This window comes from Acanthochromis polyacanthus, chromosome 7, assembly GCF_021347895.1.
Source record: "Acanthochromis polyacanthus isolate Apoly-LR-REF ecotype Palm Island chromosome 7, KAUST_Apoly_ChrSc, whole genome shotgun sequence".
In the NCBI taxonomy this organism is placed as follows: Eukaryota; Metazoa; Chordata; class Actinopteri; family Pomacentridae; genus Acanthochromis; species Acanthochromis polyacanthus.
This window is the reverse complement of record NC_067119.1, coordinates 5,696,233-5,713,724: the sequence shown is the minus strand read 5'-3', so window position 1 is coordinate 5,713,724 and position 17,492 is coordinate 5,696,233. Positions and strand designations below refer to the sequence as shown.

The 17,492-nt window shown below is 39.3% G+C and overlaps 1 protein-coding gene across 1 annotated transcript in view; it reads left to right on the top strand.

Annotated features, from left to right (window-relative positions):
- Positions 1-5,875: 5,875 nt before the first annotated feature.
- Positions 5,876-17,492, top strand: part of rusc2 (RUN and SH3 domain containing 2) — a 58,056-nt gene continuing 46,439 nt past the window's right edge. The window contains 1 exon segment of the mRNA XM_051950395.1: positions 5,876-6,007. The gene's annotated coding sequence lies outside the window, so the exon portion shown is untranslated.

Here is a 17,492-nt window from a genome sequence, read left to right as displayed (position 1 = left end):
GATAAAAACCAGTATTGCTGCCTGACTGGTAGTGCAGCAACTGGTGCTTGTAAGGTGGCCCCTGGTGCTTAGGCTGGGAAGGGTGCTGGTAGGGTGGCCCCTGGGGTGTAGGAGGCTGGTACTGTGGGCCCTGGGGATTGGAAGGATGTTGGTAGTGCGGGCCCTGGGGCTTAGGGTGGGAAGGAGGCTGGTAGTGCGGGCCCTGGGGCTTAGGGTGGGAAGGAGGCTGGTAGTGCGGGCCCTGGGGCTTAGGGTGGGAAGGAGGCTGGTAGTGCGGGCCCTGGGGCTTAGGGTGGGAAGGAGGCTGGTAGTGCGGGCCCTGGGGCTTAGGGTGGGAAGGAGGCTGGTAGTGCGGGCCCTGGGGCTTTGGGTGGGAAGGAGGCTGGTAGTGCGGGCCCTGGGGCTTTGGGTGGGAAGGAGGCTGGTAGTGCGGGCCCTGGGGCTTTGGGTGGGAAGGAGGCTGGTAGTGCGGGCCCTGGGGCTTTGGGTGGGAAGGAGGCTGGTAGTGCGGGCCCTGGGGCTTTGGGTGGGAAGGAGGCTGGTAGTGCGGGCCCTGGGGCTTTGGGTGGGAAGGAGGCTGGTAGTGCGGGCCCTGGGGCTTTGGGTGGGAAGGAGGCTGGTAGTGCGGGCCCTGGGGCTTTGGGTGGGAAGGAGGCTGGTAGTGCGGGCCCTGGGGCTTTGGGTGGGAAGGAGGCTGGTAGTGCGGGCCCTGGGGCTTTGGGTGGGAAGGAGGCTGGTAGTGCGGGCCCTGGGGCTTTGGGTGGGAAGGAGGCTGGTAGTGCGGGCCCTGGGGCTTTGGGTGGGAAGGAGGCTGGTAGTGCGGGCCCTGGGGCTTTGGGTGGGAAGGAGGCTGGTAGTGCGGGCCCTGGGGCTTTGGGTGGGAAGGAGGCTGGTAGTGCGGGCCCTGGGGCTTTGGGTGGGAAGGAGGCTGGTAGTGCGGGCCCTGGGGCTTTGGGTGGGAAGGAGGCTGGTAGTGCGGGCCCTGGGGCTTTGGGTGGGAAGGAGGCTGGTAGTGCGGGCCCTGGGGCTTTGGGTGGGAAGGAGGCTGGTAGTGCGGGCCCTGGGGCTTTGGGTGGGAAGGAGGCTGGTAGTGCGGGCCCTGGGGCTTTGGGTGGGAAGGATCCTGATAGGTTGGGCCCTGGGGCTTTGGGTGGGAAGGATCCTGATAGGTTGGGCCCTGGGGCTTTGGGTGGGAAGGATCCTGATAGGTTGGGCCCTGGGGCTTTGGGTGGGAAGGATCCTGATAGGTTGGGCCCTGGGGCTTTGGGTGGGAAGGATCCTGATAGGTTGTGCTCTCTGGTTTAGGCTGGAAGGTTGGCATTTGGGGTTTTTCCTGGGAAGTGACCACGTAGGGCAGCACTTGGGGTGGGGATTGGGGCTGGTAGTGTAGTGGGTGAGACTGGTAGCGTGGGGGCTGAGGCTTGAAATGGGGATGGTAACGTGGCACATGTGGCTGAGCATGGTAACGCATCATGTGGGGCTGGTAGCGCATCATATGGGGCTTATAGTGATAGCGTGGCACCAGGAGTTGAGGTTTGTAGTTGGGAGACTGGGGCTGGGGCTTGTTGCTGGGATCCTGGGGCTGGGGCTTGTTGCTAGGGTCCTGTGGCTTGTATCCAGGAACCGTGGGACCAGGCACGTATCCGGGGGACTGAGGCTGGGAGAGATGCATCCGGGGCTGGTAGCCCTGCTGGGGTTTACTGGCATCGAGACCCGCAAAGCCATGATCGGTAGCTGAAGAAAAATTGAAGTTGACACCACCAAATAAAATTACATCAATCATTCATTGTAAAATGCATAAATTTAGCTTTTATAGAGTTGTCTCACATTTTATACTTGCTCGAAGCTCTCCAACAAAGAACAGCCATGGCAGCACCACACTAGAAAAACAACCAAGTTTAAACATTGCTCTTTTTCACCTCAAATTAACAAAGCCATTACACTCGGCACAGAAAGAAGAACTTTAAAATACCGTAAAAGAAGTGTCATGGCTTCAACCAAAGTTGTGACCAAGTGTAAGCTGAGAAGTGTGTTCCGCTGCCGCAACACAACCACAACTTTGCTGTCCTTCCTCAGTGGTGCAGTAACAGGCAAGTCCAAGAGCATCAATTTACCTTGCCTCCACAGCCAATCAGACCTTCTTCTTCCAAACCGACTGACTGGAAACAGGTGGAATCAATGGAAGTGGAGGCGTCAAGACACACCTGGATGTAATGTGTCCAATGACACCATGACAGCATGGTTTACTTGGTTTGTCACATGTCACCTCTATGGCTCATAAGCTGACTTTTATTCTACTTTCAAAAATAGTAATACGTTCTTTGAGAATGTGCGGCCATAAAAATACATGTTATTGTATTTAAATCTGCTAAAAATAATGCTATTTTACAGATATTTCCCTTTATTTTCACTGTTTTGAAGAGTAGAATGCACCAAAGCAGTATTAAAAATTACCAGGGCCATTTGAAATTGTATAGAAGCTGCATTTTCTCAACAACTAAGGCAATCTCAGGGGAATTAAATTATTTTATATGATGTTTTTAATTCAGATGTTTTTGTAAAAGGTAGAAATAGCTCAAATTCATCTCTACCATGACTGTACCGGTTGGGTAAAATAACACCATAAAGCAAAATCTGGCAGGAATATAAATATTTTCCTTTAACTGTAGGTTCCCACTGTGTGTCTGAGATATCCAGCAGTAACATTTAGTGCATCTTTTGTACAAATAGACTGATTTTTATCACAATAGAGGTTCAAAGTAAGTTCTTTGATCAATGCAGTAACATTAAACAGCCAGTAGATGGAGCTCAGCCTAAACAAACAGGAAAGAGAGCTAATGTCGGAACTAAAATGAGACTTTTTGTTTCACTTTGAGGCAAAAATTACAATTTATGCAGTTATGCAGTTCATATTTGGATGATTTATAAGTCATTCCCTCCCAAATCCTTTTCTACATACAACTGGTTAAAATGATATTTAAATAGAAATCATCATGAAACTTTCTTACTTACATTGAGCCAATTATTTAATTTGAAACAATTTTTAAAAAATGTTTATGTCTTAATGTGCATTTTTTCCTTTATATATATATATATATATATATATATATATATATATATATATATATATACACACACACACACAGTTGCATTCATGTGTTATCGATAAAGTGTATTAAAATAGACATTTAAATGCATTTTTCAGCATTTTATTTTGACTTTTTATGAGCAAAATAGCCCAAAATAAAATAAAAAGATTAGTGCATGAAAACAAACAACTAAAATCATCATGCCTCTTAATATCTCTGAATAATTAAATAACATAGATTTTATTCTATTAATCAGCTGTTTGATCTTTGAATAATAAATAAAATAAAGTAGATTTATTCTAATATCTGAATAATAAATTAAATAATTTAGTTTTTTAATTTCTGAATAATTAAATAATATAGATTTCATTCTAATATCTGAAAAATAAATCAAATAATGTATTTTATTCTACTAATCGGCTGTTTGATCTCTGAATAATAAAGTGATTTAGATTTTATTCTAATATCCGAATAATTAAATTATGCAGATTTTATTATAATCTCTGAAAAATAAATGAAATAATTTAGATTTTATTCTAATTTTTGCACATCGAATAATGTAGGTTTTATTCTAATCTCTAAATAAAAAATAAAATAATTAGACTTTTTTTCTTATTTCTGAACAATAAATAATGTATATTATGTTGTCATGTCTGAAAAATTAAATAATATATTCTAATGGTTGCGTAATAAATAAAATATATAGATTATAGTCCTATTTTTGAATAATTAAATAATATAGATTATGCTCTTATGTTTGAATACTAAAGCAAATAATACAGATTTTATTCTCAGTCCTGAATAATAATTTAATAATGTCCATTTTTCTCATGTCTAAATAATTACATGATGTAGATTTCATTCTCATCTCTGAATAGTTAAATTAATAATTATTAATATGAGTCCAATGCGAAATTAGGCGACGTAACGTGAAATGAAATAAAACTAATGTTAGGAATTAAATTTAAGGTTTAGAACCTGCAATATTATGGATATAAAATACAAAAAAAACTGACTATCTTACATGTTAAGATTTAGAATTTTCAATATTTTATACTGCATCAAATTACCCCAAAAACTGTTAACAAAAATAAGGTTTAATACTCTGCAAATTATGGGCTACATGCAAAATCCAACAACACCCTGTATTTCTTTACAGATCAATAAAGTATTTCTGTTCTTTTCTTTCTTATATTCCAATAAATTTCTTTGCTTCTTGGTTTGGTTAAAGCAAGTTTAGGCACTTTAAAGTGTTTTACAGTAAGCTTACAAAGCATCAAGACATTAATAAACCAAATCAAATAAGACATTTTAATACAAATAAAGAACTAAATAGACAATATAAATGAAAATATGACGGAAAGTGAAAGTTTTAGTGTAGTTTAACAGATTCAAAAGCCTCAGATTTGGCTCAATAAATGGTAGAGACTCTCTGGATGAGTAAAAGCTCCCCTTAAAAATCTTTTACATGATAAAAACATTGAAGAAACCTCGTTAAAAGTAAAAGAGGAGGGATCTCTCTTTCAGGACTGTTTGTAAAGAAGAGCAACTTGGTAGATTTACAATGCAGATGAGCCGGTTTGTCACTTAAAGCTGTGTTTTATGTAGGTTTACTGGCTTTATGATCCTGCTCCTATAATAATCTGATCGAGCTTTAGCTTTACATCCTTCACTGCTTCAGTTATGATACAGTTTCTCCCACAGGAAACATAAAAGTTGCATTAAAAGGCACCGTCAGCAGGACTGGAAGGAGGCAGTTGAAGACTTCCCTGTCAGGTTATGTGAGATAAATGGAGCCACAACGAGCTCAAAATGCAACAAACTGAACATCACATATGGTTGGATAGCTGATTATAAGGTAGGTCTTTGGATTGTTAAGGCTGATTTTGAGGTGCAACTATCTGATGTTTGACTTTATATCAACAAAAGTTGCACAAAAAGCTGCAGATTCTTCAAGACTGTTGGGAAAAAGTGTTTCAAACTGTTCAGACAATGAAGACTGACCTGGAATCTGCAGCCAAAAGAAATAAATTAAAGGCTGGATGGACATAATGTGATGTTAGACATTGTTCTACCTCAGTGTGAGTGATGGTTATAATAATAATAATAATAATAATAATAATAACAATAATAAAGTTTTTTATTTGTCTAACTACCACCAGCTGGTTGTGTAATAATAATAATAACAATAATAATAACAATAATAATAATAATGTTTTATTTGTCTAACTACCACCAGCTGGTTGTGTAATAATAATAATAACAATAATAATAACAATAATAATAATAATGTTTTATTTGTCTAACTACCACCAGCTGGTTGTGTAATAATAATAATAACAATAATAATAACAATAATAATAATAATGTTTTATTTGTCTAACTACCACCGGCTGGTTGTGTAATAATAATAATAATAATAATGTTTTTATTTGTCTAACTACCACCACCTGGTTGTGTAATAATAATAATAATAATAACAATAACAATAATAATAATAATAATAATAATAACAATAACAATAATAATAATAATAATAATAATAATAATAATAATTTTATTTGTCTAACTACCACCGGCCTGTTGCATGATAATAATAATGATAATTTGTTGTTATTATTTATTTGTAAGGCGTCTAACTACCAGCTGGTTGTGTAATAAAAATAATAATAATGTTTTTATTTGTCTAACTACCACCAGCTGGTTGTGTAATCCGCTGTGGGACCAGGCGGTGACCTCAGGCTGACGTGCCGCCGCTGCCCTGCCCATCCTGGATGCGCCGCCGCTGTCTGCCCCGCAGTATCCCTCAGACAACACGGAGGACGCTAGCAGCTCCGGCAGCCCCAGCAGGACGCTCCGAACACTGCTGCACATGTTTTTAATCGAAGACCAGCCCGCAGAGGACCACCTGAGACAAGGTAGGCGCGCAAAAAACAGATTTTGGTGCGTATTTATGGAGGAAAATCGAGAAAATGAAGAGGCTCCGATCAGCAGCATCGCGACGGAGGCTGAAAAAAAATGATGATGCCTGATTCGGTTCCAGCGGGAAGCACAGGTGGTTATTTAATCATTTCTGGTGGTATTTCTGCTGTTTGGTGGGGTTAAAGGTGATATTTGGAGAATGGATGCTGCTGGTCGTTCGGTGCTGTTTCGTGTTTTTATCGCAGCGGCACAAAGGCGGCTTCGACACATCGCCGCTGTTTGGTTGTTAAAGGCCGCAAACTCTGCGTTAAAACACTGAAAATACTGAAATAAACAGCCTGTCTTCAGTCATGACAAACTGAGCTGGTGTGTTGCTGTCACAGCAGAGGCCTTCATCCAATTTAATCAATGTATTGATCACAAATTACCAGAATCATCACATGAAGCAAGCATAGTCAAGGTAGACACAGGATGGAGAGGGGCAGCTTCCGTCTGAGATTTACAAAATAAAAGCATGGCTGGACCATAACCGCAGTTTTTTTTAAATTTTCATAGCAAATCTCTAAAAGCAAGGCAGAAACAAATTATTTTTTGGTCATTCTTTCTTATCACTAGTTTATGCTCGAAATACTGCTCACATAGAAGTAAAAACACATTAAATAATCTGATTTAAATCTAGATTGGTTGATAAAGTTATGCTTTAAATTTTTTGTTCATCTAAGAAGATAATTACAGCTTTAAACACATACGTTTATAAGATTCTTGTGTCAACTGTGTCTATCCAGACTTTTTTTCTCTGCTTTGGCTGCAGTTTCTGGCTCAGTCTTGTATTGTTTAGTAGTTTGTGCCGCTTGTTTACTCAAATTAAGTTTCATTATAGGAGTCTTTGCAAGAATTATACACACTGAAATTGGTTACAAAAAACTATATGATTTCTAATATACATTAAAAAACAGATGCATTTTGGTTGCTTTTATCTATTTTTCTAGTGCCAATCATATGGAATCTTAAAGTGCTACGAAATCGGTGTAAATACTTCCTGTTTGGTCGGAGCTACTTGGTTGAATGAGAGTAAATGCTTGGTGGATTGGAGCAACGGCTGTTGAGAAATGATTCTGCAAACCAAAACTCCACTTCCTGCATGTGACACTACAGAGAAACTGATTAAAATTTACATTATGTACAATAGGACATATTAAACGTGTTAAAAATTCTACTTCCTGTTCAGGAAACAGAAAACAGTCGACAACATCGACTCTTTTCGAGGCAGATGGCTGCTCCCCCTGAGTCTGGTTCTGTTCCTGTTAAAGAGAGTTTTTCCTCTTAACGGCTGCCAAATTCTGCTCATGAGGGAATGGTAGGATTTCTGTCCATATTACTGGAAAATCCTGAACTTTACTACATCAGATTACTTCAGGATTTGGTGCTACAAAAATACATTTAATTGACTGACTATAGCTTTAGGTTTGGATATGAAGAAAGTACTTATTTTAGTAAGTATTTTCTAAAAAATATATATATTATAGGGTATTTAGTTTTTTTTGGTATCCACCATTGAAGCTTTAGCCAACAGCAAAATGATAAAATTTGAGAATAAAAATTGTTTTTTCAACCAATTTTGTAAGTTAGAGTTTAATTTTACTCAACACATTAGACATTTTTGTTTATCAAATTATCAGAAATAACAAGAAAATGCACAGATTTCTGTCATTTACAAAAGCACAGAGGAGGATAAAGTAATACCATTGATTTATTTTGCAAATAATTTTGACAAGAAGGTGTAAAATTAATTTTCTTTTTTACTGTGATTGTAAAAATAAAGCACACACGTGTGTTTTTGGTTTTAACTGCATGTAGGAATGTGTGGCTTCCAACTAAAGAGGGTTTATCCAGCCTCAAAGTGAAATAATCTGCAACAAAATGTTGAAAAAATGAAAGTAAATCCCAACTGTTAATTGGGGTTTCATTTATTTAAGCATATTGGACATTTTTCTGTAGGAAATTATCAGAAAAAAATGGAAAATGCACAGATTTCTGTCATTTAAAGTAGCACAAAGGTAAAAGTGATGCCAATAATTAATATTCAAAGTTGTTTTGGTATTTTCTTTTCACCCTGATTGCAAAATTAAAGTACATACACACCTAAAAGAGATTTAAGGCAGCATTAAAGTGAAATAATCAGCACCAAAATGATAAAAAAAAAGATAATATTAATAAAGATTTAATTTACTCACGCCAAATAGACATTGTTTTTTAGAAAATCGTCAAAAATAACAGTAAAATGCACAGATTTCTGTCATATAACATCACTCAGACTCATTCCAGTGCAGTCGCCTCCCAAATGCTCATTCTGACTCGAGGCTTTTATTTTGAAAGCGCGCTCTCGGCGCTGCTTCCTCGCTGCTGCTGAAGTCCGGAGCTGCATTACTCTACATGCAATATGGAGGAGATGCAGATCAGCCTGCTGACCTAAACAGCAGTAAAATCTTTTAAAACGTAGCCGCAGCGTTTACCTGGAAGTTAAATTAATCCACATTAGGTGTAAAATCACCTAAATGATCTTAAAACGTCGCTGTTTGGTGGCGTCTTTTCTGTTCTGCTGTCTCATGTGGTTTCTACTGTATCTTTCACATATTTTTGAAGAGTTATTTTTGCTCCGTTTCAACGTTTAAGTCACTAGGTGGTCCATTATTTTCCCACCTGACCTGGTGCTGTTAAAGAAAGGCTCGTCCTCCTGTTAAATAAACTATTTATTCTGCTTCGACAACCATCCCTCGGCGTCGTAGAGCCGGGTTTTATCTGCCACACAGTTCTTATTTCCACGGTCTATAGATAAAGATCATATTGCAGCATTTCTGCGAGATGTTTTTGACTTTATCTCTAACATTAAACCTCCCATAGATCCAGGAAATCCTTGAATTTGTTGGATTTTTGTGTATATTTTTGTAGCAATGAAACTTTTGCTCCAAACTAGTCAGGTTAATCTCCATATTAACTAAATCTGCAGGGTCTTAGCCTTCATATTTATGCTGGTTAAATTAAATTCTGTTATTTATAGCTGAATTACTCTCTGGGTCTCAGTCTTAATGTGCGTTACAATCAGGTAAAGCAGCATTTTATATCGTTTTTGTTGGGTTTTAATTGCAAATGTGTAAAATTTTGAGGTAAAATCACACCATAAATAACGTCATGGGTCTTAACCCCAGTATTTGCGCTTGTTTGGTGAATTTTTAATGCCAGTCAACTTGTTTTAAGGCAATAGTTGCAGCAACAATTGCAGATAAAGGTTGGCGGTTGTGTTTTGTTGCAGCAATAACGGTAAAAGAAGGCAGATGCAAAGATGTGAATAATAGTTCCTTTTCTTTCTTTTTACCAGGTTAGCAGCTGGTTTAGACGTGGTGAAAATTAGGTGGATGGATAAAATACAACTCTAAGGGAAAACGCTTTACTTAAACTTTTATGTCTCATTTCAAGCCTAAATTTAACCGCTGGAACATTTCAATTAACTGTTGTTCAGTTTACAATGAAATAAGATTAGATAATTAAGACAAAAAAAATCATTTTTAAAGCAAAAAAATCCAAATCTTTTCTGGTTGTAGCTTTTCAAAAATGACCATTTGCGGCTTTTCTCTGATAATGAACATTATATTTGGCATTTGGGCGGTTGATTGGACCAAAAAAAGGGAAAGTTAATGGCGTAATTTGGTGTTTTTTCTTTTTCTAAATCAAAGGATTGTCAGTTAAAATCTGAACCGCGGGCAATGATGCGAAAATAAGTATTTGCAACCCTGCCTCTCGCCTGTAACCAACAATTACTTTATTATCATGTCATTCTTGGTATTTATTTGGATTTGCATGGCTATTTTGCCTAAAATAATGAAAATGACTCATGCCAGATTAGTTGTTTTGTCCAAATCCTCATGTAGAAGCAGTGAATGCTGATTAATCTTCTATTATTTGACAGTAAGCAGCTCCGTTTGTGCTTATTGACCAATAGAAACCTGCGACTGCTGAGCTAATCACGGTGGCAGCACTAGATTAAAGCCTCAGCGTCGCTGTCGTGGACGTTTTTTTCTTTTTTCCCCAGTCGGACTGATTCAGTGTGTCGCCTCTCAGCTGCTCTTCTCCATCTTGGAATGTTTCTCTGCGAGTTACGTAACCGACCGAGGCCGGAAGTGCATAGCTTCCCAGTGCGTGTTTGATATGTCTGAGACCTGTGAATGGAAAAAGGAGCTGCATGCAGGCATGATGTGGGTCTTATTGTGTGTTATCAGGCGTCGCTGAATGCTGCGTTTCCACACTCTGCAGCTGCACTTGAAGGCCGGATTATTTTGCGCAAACATGATTATTTTGAGAACTTTTCAAGCCATGCCAGCATCAACTTTTGTTGCTCTGAAATGCCTTTAACTAAGCTTAGGCCGTGCACGATGTAAATCTCTAAAGCTGTGACGTCTAAAAGCAGATTTGTTTGCGGTTTTGAAGGTTTTTTTTAGAAGTGAAAGACATTTACGCTATCATTTAAAGTTTGGAGTCTCTGAGAAATGTCCTCATTTTTGAAAGAAAAACAGTTTTTTTCATTGAAGATAAAATTAAATGAATGATAAATCCAGTCTAGAGATTGTTAATGTGGTAAATGACTATTCTAGCTGGAAATGTTTAATGGATTATCTCCATAGGGGTACAGAGGAACATTTCCAGCAACCATCACTCCTGTGTTCTAATGCTACATTGTGTTAGCTAATGGTGTTGAAAGGCTCATTGATGATTAGAAAACCCTTGTGTAGTTATGTTAGCACATGGATAAAATTGTCTGGGAAACTTTTGAACAGTAATGTTGCTTTTTTTTTGCTGCCGAGTTGTTAATTTACCCTCTGATAATTTATACGTTTAAGCTTAAACATCTCCAGAAAATGCGTGCAACTCTTCTCTGCTGCAAACATCGAGTTCTATTGATGTTGCGAGACATTAATCTTTATTGCTCTCCCTGTTATCTGGTGTTTGTTTGCAGCCAGCTGAGCCCACACATTGCCTCCTCAGGCCTTCGGTGGTTTGGCCTCCTCGTGAACCTCCTTGTGATTACTTTCGGGGGTTTGTAGTTCTGTCAGACAGCTGATCAGGTTCCTGTTGGGTTTCCAAACACAGGAGAAGCTGAGAACTTCTTCTAACTTGGTGTATGTCGCCGTAGATTTCTGCTTTATTATCCCCCGCCTCCACGAAGTGGAAAAGGGGGAGATAGGTTTGGGGTTCCGTCCGTCCATGCTTCCGTCCGTCTGAGATGAAGGGGACAGCTTTTCTCGGAAACTATCACAGCTAGGATTACGAAATTTAGTGTGTAGCTTCACACCACGGACACCTTGATCGAGTTCGAAAATGAGACCTGTGCGATAATATTTAACAGAGTTATGGCCCTTGATCACTATTTTGGATATAGACTCATAGACATCACATGTGATATTGATGACCATGTCGTCTTGTTGACATATGGAGCTTTTTGAATCCAAGATATTCATTTATCACCTGTAGTTGCTGCATAATTGACATTAAAATATTCAGATTTTGCAAATTGATGCTTGATAATAAATAACTTGTATTTTACTGATGCTGCTGAAAACTTCTACTGCTGCCTGTGTCAGAGAAATCTTGCCGCTGATATTTCTCCACTTTTATTTCAGCGAATCTTTCTTGCATTTCTGTTTTTGCTTTTATAAAGCGCAGTACATCCTCAGAATTGAAATCTTTTGCTCAGTTTCTGGTGCTGCTGCTTGTAGCTTTTTCCGATATTATAATATTAGCCGCTCATCCAAACTCCTTCACTTCACTCTGACTGAATTATCGCCTCCTCAGGTTTAACCATCATCATTAGCTGCGTTTCCATTACCCTTAGATATGCGCATAATGTAAATAGTGCAATAAAAAGCTGGTAATTGAAACACCTGAATTTCGAAAAAGGACTAAAATATCGCTAAAAAGTTTTTACGCTCTCATGAGGTGGTTTTTCAGACGTTTCGATATTGAAAAATATCGCAAAAGCGCATTGGAAACACTTTTTCCGCAATTATACGTCGCCGGACGTGGCATACCTGGTCACATGACCAGTTCTCTAAACATGGAGCGGTACGTGTGGACAGAAGAGGAGACCGAGACTTTTCTTGTCATTATTCTTGAGAAAAACATCACTGCCATACTAGACAGCAAACAGCAGAGGAATGCAGAGTGTTAGAAGGAGATAGAAATGAGGGATAAAGGGTTCGTCCTTCTTCCTGCAGTGAAATCTCGCGGGATGATATTTTACGAGAGTTACGATGCTCCTGCCCAGAACAACCTTCAATGGAAACACGTTCAAAGCGCAAATATACTTTGTCGACATTTTAGAAATATCGCTTTTATTTTGCGAAAAACTGTAATGGAAACCCAGCTACAGTCAGAGAGATTTAACCCTGATTCTCTCTATAAATGGCTCTGAGTAAAACACAGTCAAGTGCTGCACCTGAAACTTTTTGTATTGTTTAATAACATAATTAATAATGTAAATTGTCTCACATTCGAACACAAAGTAAAGAAACGGTACACTTTCTTCAGTTTTTAATTTGTTTTTGGGCTTTTGTAAAGTAAGCAGTGTTAAAAATGATACAAAGTAAGCTTTTTTTTAAAAAAATGTATTATAGTTGCAACAGTTTTTACATGGCAGAGAAGCAAAAACATTTCAGAAATCAACTTCAAGTGACTACATCTGAATTTGTTAGTTGTCTAGAAATAAATTAATTGCAAGCTATTTTGGAAAAATCCAGCTTTTAAATTTGAATGTTTTTTAGTCTCTTTCCGTTCAATTAATGTAATGACTTTTGTTTCTTAGTAGTTGATCACACAGCAGTTCTTTTACCCCCCAAAAATACCAAAAAAGTCTAATATTTCAACTTTTTAGTCGTCCGTCTCATCAGCATTATCACCTCATGTTCATAATTTAAGAAGTTAGGTCTGATTTCTTACGCTGTCACACAAAGTAATGCGTAAAATTCACATCAAAACTAAAATGATGCTTGAGTGACGTTCAATTCGTTGTGCTAACAGAGCAACATGCTGTCTGCGTTTTTGTTGAAAATAATCTCCGGCTTTGTGATGCTGGATGAGGTTTGTTAGCTGCTGCTTGGTGTCTGAAGAGGCAGCCATCTTTGTTTGTCCTCGACTGTCGCTTCCTGTTTCTTTTTTTGTTTTTCTCAAGAACCGCTCATCCGAACGGCTTCAAACTCCACGCTGCATTTCCACTGATTGCCGACGACACAACCACCAAGTGTGAAGAAAATCGGATGAATAATTGTCAAGAAAAGCGAAGAACAGACACACACACACACACACACGGATACAGGGAGACTTGTTTCTTTTTATAATTGGATGTGAATATTTCCTCCACGCATGACTGTGTGTGTCCAAGTACGAGGACGAGGCTGGAAAATAGCTGCTTCTCTTTTGCGACTCTTCTGATTTTCGCCCTGCAGCTCGTTATGGTTTCTCTCACGCCTCTCGGCCGGCGACGCTCTGCCGGTTTAAAGTCGCCCAGACGACTGTTTGGTGGAGCGGCAAGTGTGTTTATGGCTGAAGCAGATGAATGCTGCCCGGCCTGTTCTGTGTTTCACGCTCGTTTGTCTGACTGTGAAAGAGCACCGAGAGCTGCCGGGACTCTGTCAAACACGCCGAGAGCATTTCTGATGTGCAGCTGTGGAACTATGGAGGCACTCACTAAACAACTAAAGCACTGAAGTTCAGGGAGAATTTCAGTCTTCTAATTAGAGCTGAATGTCACAACAACGGGGACCCTTCTTGTCTTTAATTTCAGCTGAATGCATCAGTGGTTGCTGATAATTTGACTGATTTTTCTGCTGCCTTCGTGGTTCCACAGTTCCAGGCAGCTTGATGGAAAACATCCGACTCCTTAAAGGAATGAACGTCTTCAGCGGTCGACCTCCTTTGGAAAGAAATGATGTTTGGCAGCAGTTTGCTTCAGTCTTTTAGAGTTAGGAAAAGTTCTCATGGAATTATGTTCAACCAACAAGCTGGACGGAGTTGCAGAAATAGTTTTTTTTCTACAATCAAAGATATTTTTGTAAGAAATTTTTCCGGCATGATTAGATAGATGAGAAATCCTAAAAAAAATAGTTCTCAAACCACTTTTATTAGGTTTAACTGGACCTGTCCTCCAATTCATACGACCGCATCGGTCGTTTGCACTGTGCACCGGAATACGACCTATGCGGTCGTATGAACGTTTGCGCCCCTACGGGGAAAACGAACGCATTACGGGATTTAATTCGCGAAACGGCTTTTCCGTCGCAAAACGGCTTTTTTCTCACTTTCCCAACACGTTTTTAGGGTTATGGTTAAGGTTAGGGTTAGGGATAGGGACAGGGATAGTGTTAGATAAAAGTTTGTTCATGATGACGTTTCACCTGCGACTCCAGAGTGTCGATATTTACTCAACCGCTAGAGGTCGCATAGTCAAAACTGGGTCGTAATACGGGTGTGTACAGACGACCTATGTGGTCGTTTTTGGTTTGAGGACAGGCTCGTTTAACTCAATTTCAACTTGGTTTTTAAATCAGCTAATGCAGCATTTTTGCCTCAACTCATCAAAGTAGGGCTGGGCGATAAATCGAATTAATTCGCTTTTTTAAAACCTGACGATTTGAAAATTTGCCAAATCGTAAAATCGAGGTGAGCTTAAATATATAACAATACAGATTCTTCTTCTGCCTTTCACGGCTTGTGCACTGGCGTTTGCTTCCGCCTCTCATCTCCTGCCGCCAAAACACTCACACCCCCGTCATGGCGGACAGAACAGCAGACGAAGAGTTGGTCGCGAGAAAAGGGCCTCATGTTACATCGATTATATGGAAGTGGTTCGGCTTTGACAAGACTGACACAGAGCAAACTACAGCCATGTGCAAGGTTTGCAAAAGTACTGTGAAAACGAAGAGTAGCAGCACAACAATGGGAAGAGTGCTGGCAGCTATGAGAGTGCGGCATGGCTAGCACTAGCCATAGCAAACAGACCACAAAGAAACAACAAAAATCGAGTAAAATCGTAATCGCCCAAGATGGCTAAAAAAATTGGAGATTTTATTTTTTGTTTTGTTTCATATCGCCCAGCTCTTGTTCAAAGTATTGTTTGAAACTTAAATAGTTTCAAACAATATGATCAGTCAGTTGCTTTTTATTTTTTCAATCTTGCAAACATGCATTTAATAAAAAAGAAAGAGAAAAGGTCCCTTGAACTGCTTTTAAGAATTTAGTCGGTTTAGCTAATCATTGAGTCATGCTGCAAGTGGAATAACGAATGCTAACGTTGTTGTTCAGCATAAAATCCTCACCAAATGTCACAAATGTGCACATAATGCTCAAGTTACACTTAACCTTAATAACTCACGTCAGAATTAACACTGTGAATGTTTTTTAATTCTAATTGTTAAAACAATGTACTGTTATTTTAAATGTTGGTAAACTGATTGTAAAAATCACAGAAAAAAATGTGTTAATTAGCATATTAGCTGTAAAAAAAACAGCCTGAAACTGTAAATAATGTTCACAATAACAGTCTTTTTTTATTTGCAAATGATATTTCAGTCTTCTTTTTAAAACATTTGACTGCAAAATTACAGTTTTTTTTAAGAAAAATATATTTAAATAATTAAAAAATATATTTTACAAATATTTGTAACACCAATTGTGGAAATTAAGCGCTGAAAAATGGTAAATTCTTTTTTAAACAGTTGCTTTAGAGATTCGTACAGACAGTATAAAAACCTGGCTAAATTATTTATTACGTATATCAGCTACATTTTTTTCAAAAGATATCTGCTCTTATCAGAAAGAAAGATTCTGTATGTTACGGATTAAAGGATGGTGATATTTACAATATTTCACAGTAAAATTATGCAGTTTAACTGTATTTAAATGAGGTAAAATTATCAACAAACATCAGATATTTGCTGCTAATTTCACCGTTTTTCAATGGTACAGTATTCCATTGTTTTTGACATATTTTTTCTGACACTGCTGTGGTCCAATTTCCACAGTTTCTTAATGAAAGTTTAGTTTTTTGTAGCACTGACCAGGGAAAATAGCATTTCCTTCCTCTCGAGAAAGTCATTTACCATCCAGCTGCTTTTAATTTCACTGCAATGACTCCTGCTGCTGAAGTAACTTTACAGAAAAAACCCTCGAGTTTCCAAATAGTCACGTTTACAGATGTTCCTCCTGCAGATTTTAAAGATATAGATGGAAAACAAGGCCAGAATGTTGTCTCTTCCAAACACACTGACAGAGATCGAATCCCGCTGTGGCCGTGAAACACTAAAAGCAGAGCGGGGATGGTGAGGTGGGAAACATTTAGAATCCATCTCAGCTGGATGTGAGAGCAGAGAGAGGCGATTAGAGGAGCAGAAGTGGGTAAAGGTAAGACGTATTACACTGCAGTGGATGGAAGAGGAGCAGAGGATTTAGTGGAGTCGAGGAAGGGGGGATGGGAGGAACTGGAGGAATAATGGATCGAAAAGAGACGGAGAGGTGTTTGGAGCTGGATCAGAGAAAGAGGAGAGCACTAGGAAGGACAGCTTCAGCATTGGAGGCAATCAGAGATGCTGCTTTTGGAGCTAGAAGGCAGTGTTGTTGCATTTTATCTATGCATCTTTACATTGCATGTGTGTTTTATCCCTGTGAGGGAATTTCTCCTCTACATTTGACCCTGCCTTAACTGTTTGTTTGCATCATTGCACAACCAAAAACCAACAATTTGAGGCCTGAAGCCCTGAAAGAAATCCAGCATCTTCACTTGTAACAGCCTGCCACAGTGATTTCAAAGTGCTGTCCAGTTAACAGCTGCTTAAATCTGAGCTGTCACAGCTGAAAGGCAAATAATTCAATGGGTAATGCGTCAGCTCTGTTTAGCTGCTTCACTTTCAAGGTGCTGCTTTTGTGCTCGCTGCCTCGCCGTCACATCGTCACGCTTTACCAGGCAGCTAGTTTCCCACCACGACAAGTCAAAATGTCTGCTGCAGAAACATCGCAGAGGCCCCGAAGCGTCTGTAGATGGGGATTGTGTAAGAATAGCTGCCACTAAAACTAAACATTTAGTGATTTTTCTGTCTTTTGACCTGTTGAAGGAGAATGGTCTGACTGCACCTCATTAGCATTTAGCTGTGGGGGCTGGTTTGTTTGCATTTCTTCAAACCAACCACAGTTAGCCCGGGATGCAGTGATGGTGCCCCTTCAAAATAGTGTCAGATGTTAGGTCAAATTCCTCAGATTATGTAAATTTGGGGGATAAATTTGTTATTTCTAGGGCTGGACCCGAATATCCAGAATATCCGAATATTCGTTCGCTACGGCACTCTCCGGATATTAATTTGGTATCCAAATATTCGCCCCCCCCTCCCGCCGTCGGACGTCACCGGGCGGAAAGAATATGCGGCGTTGCTGTCTTCCCTCCGC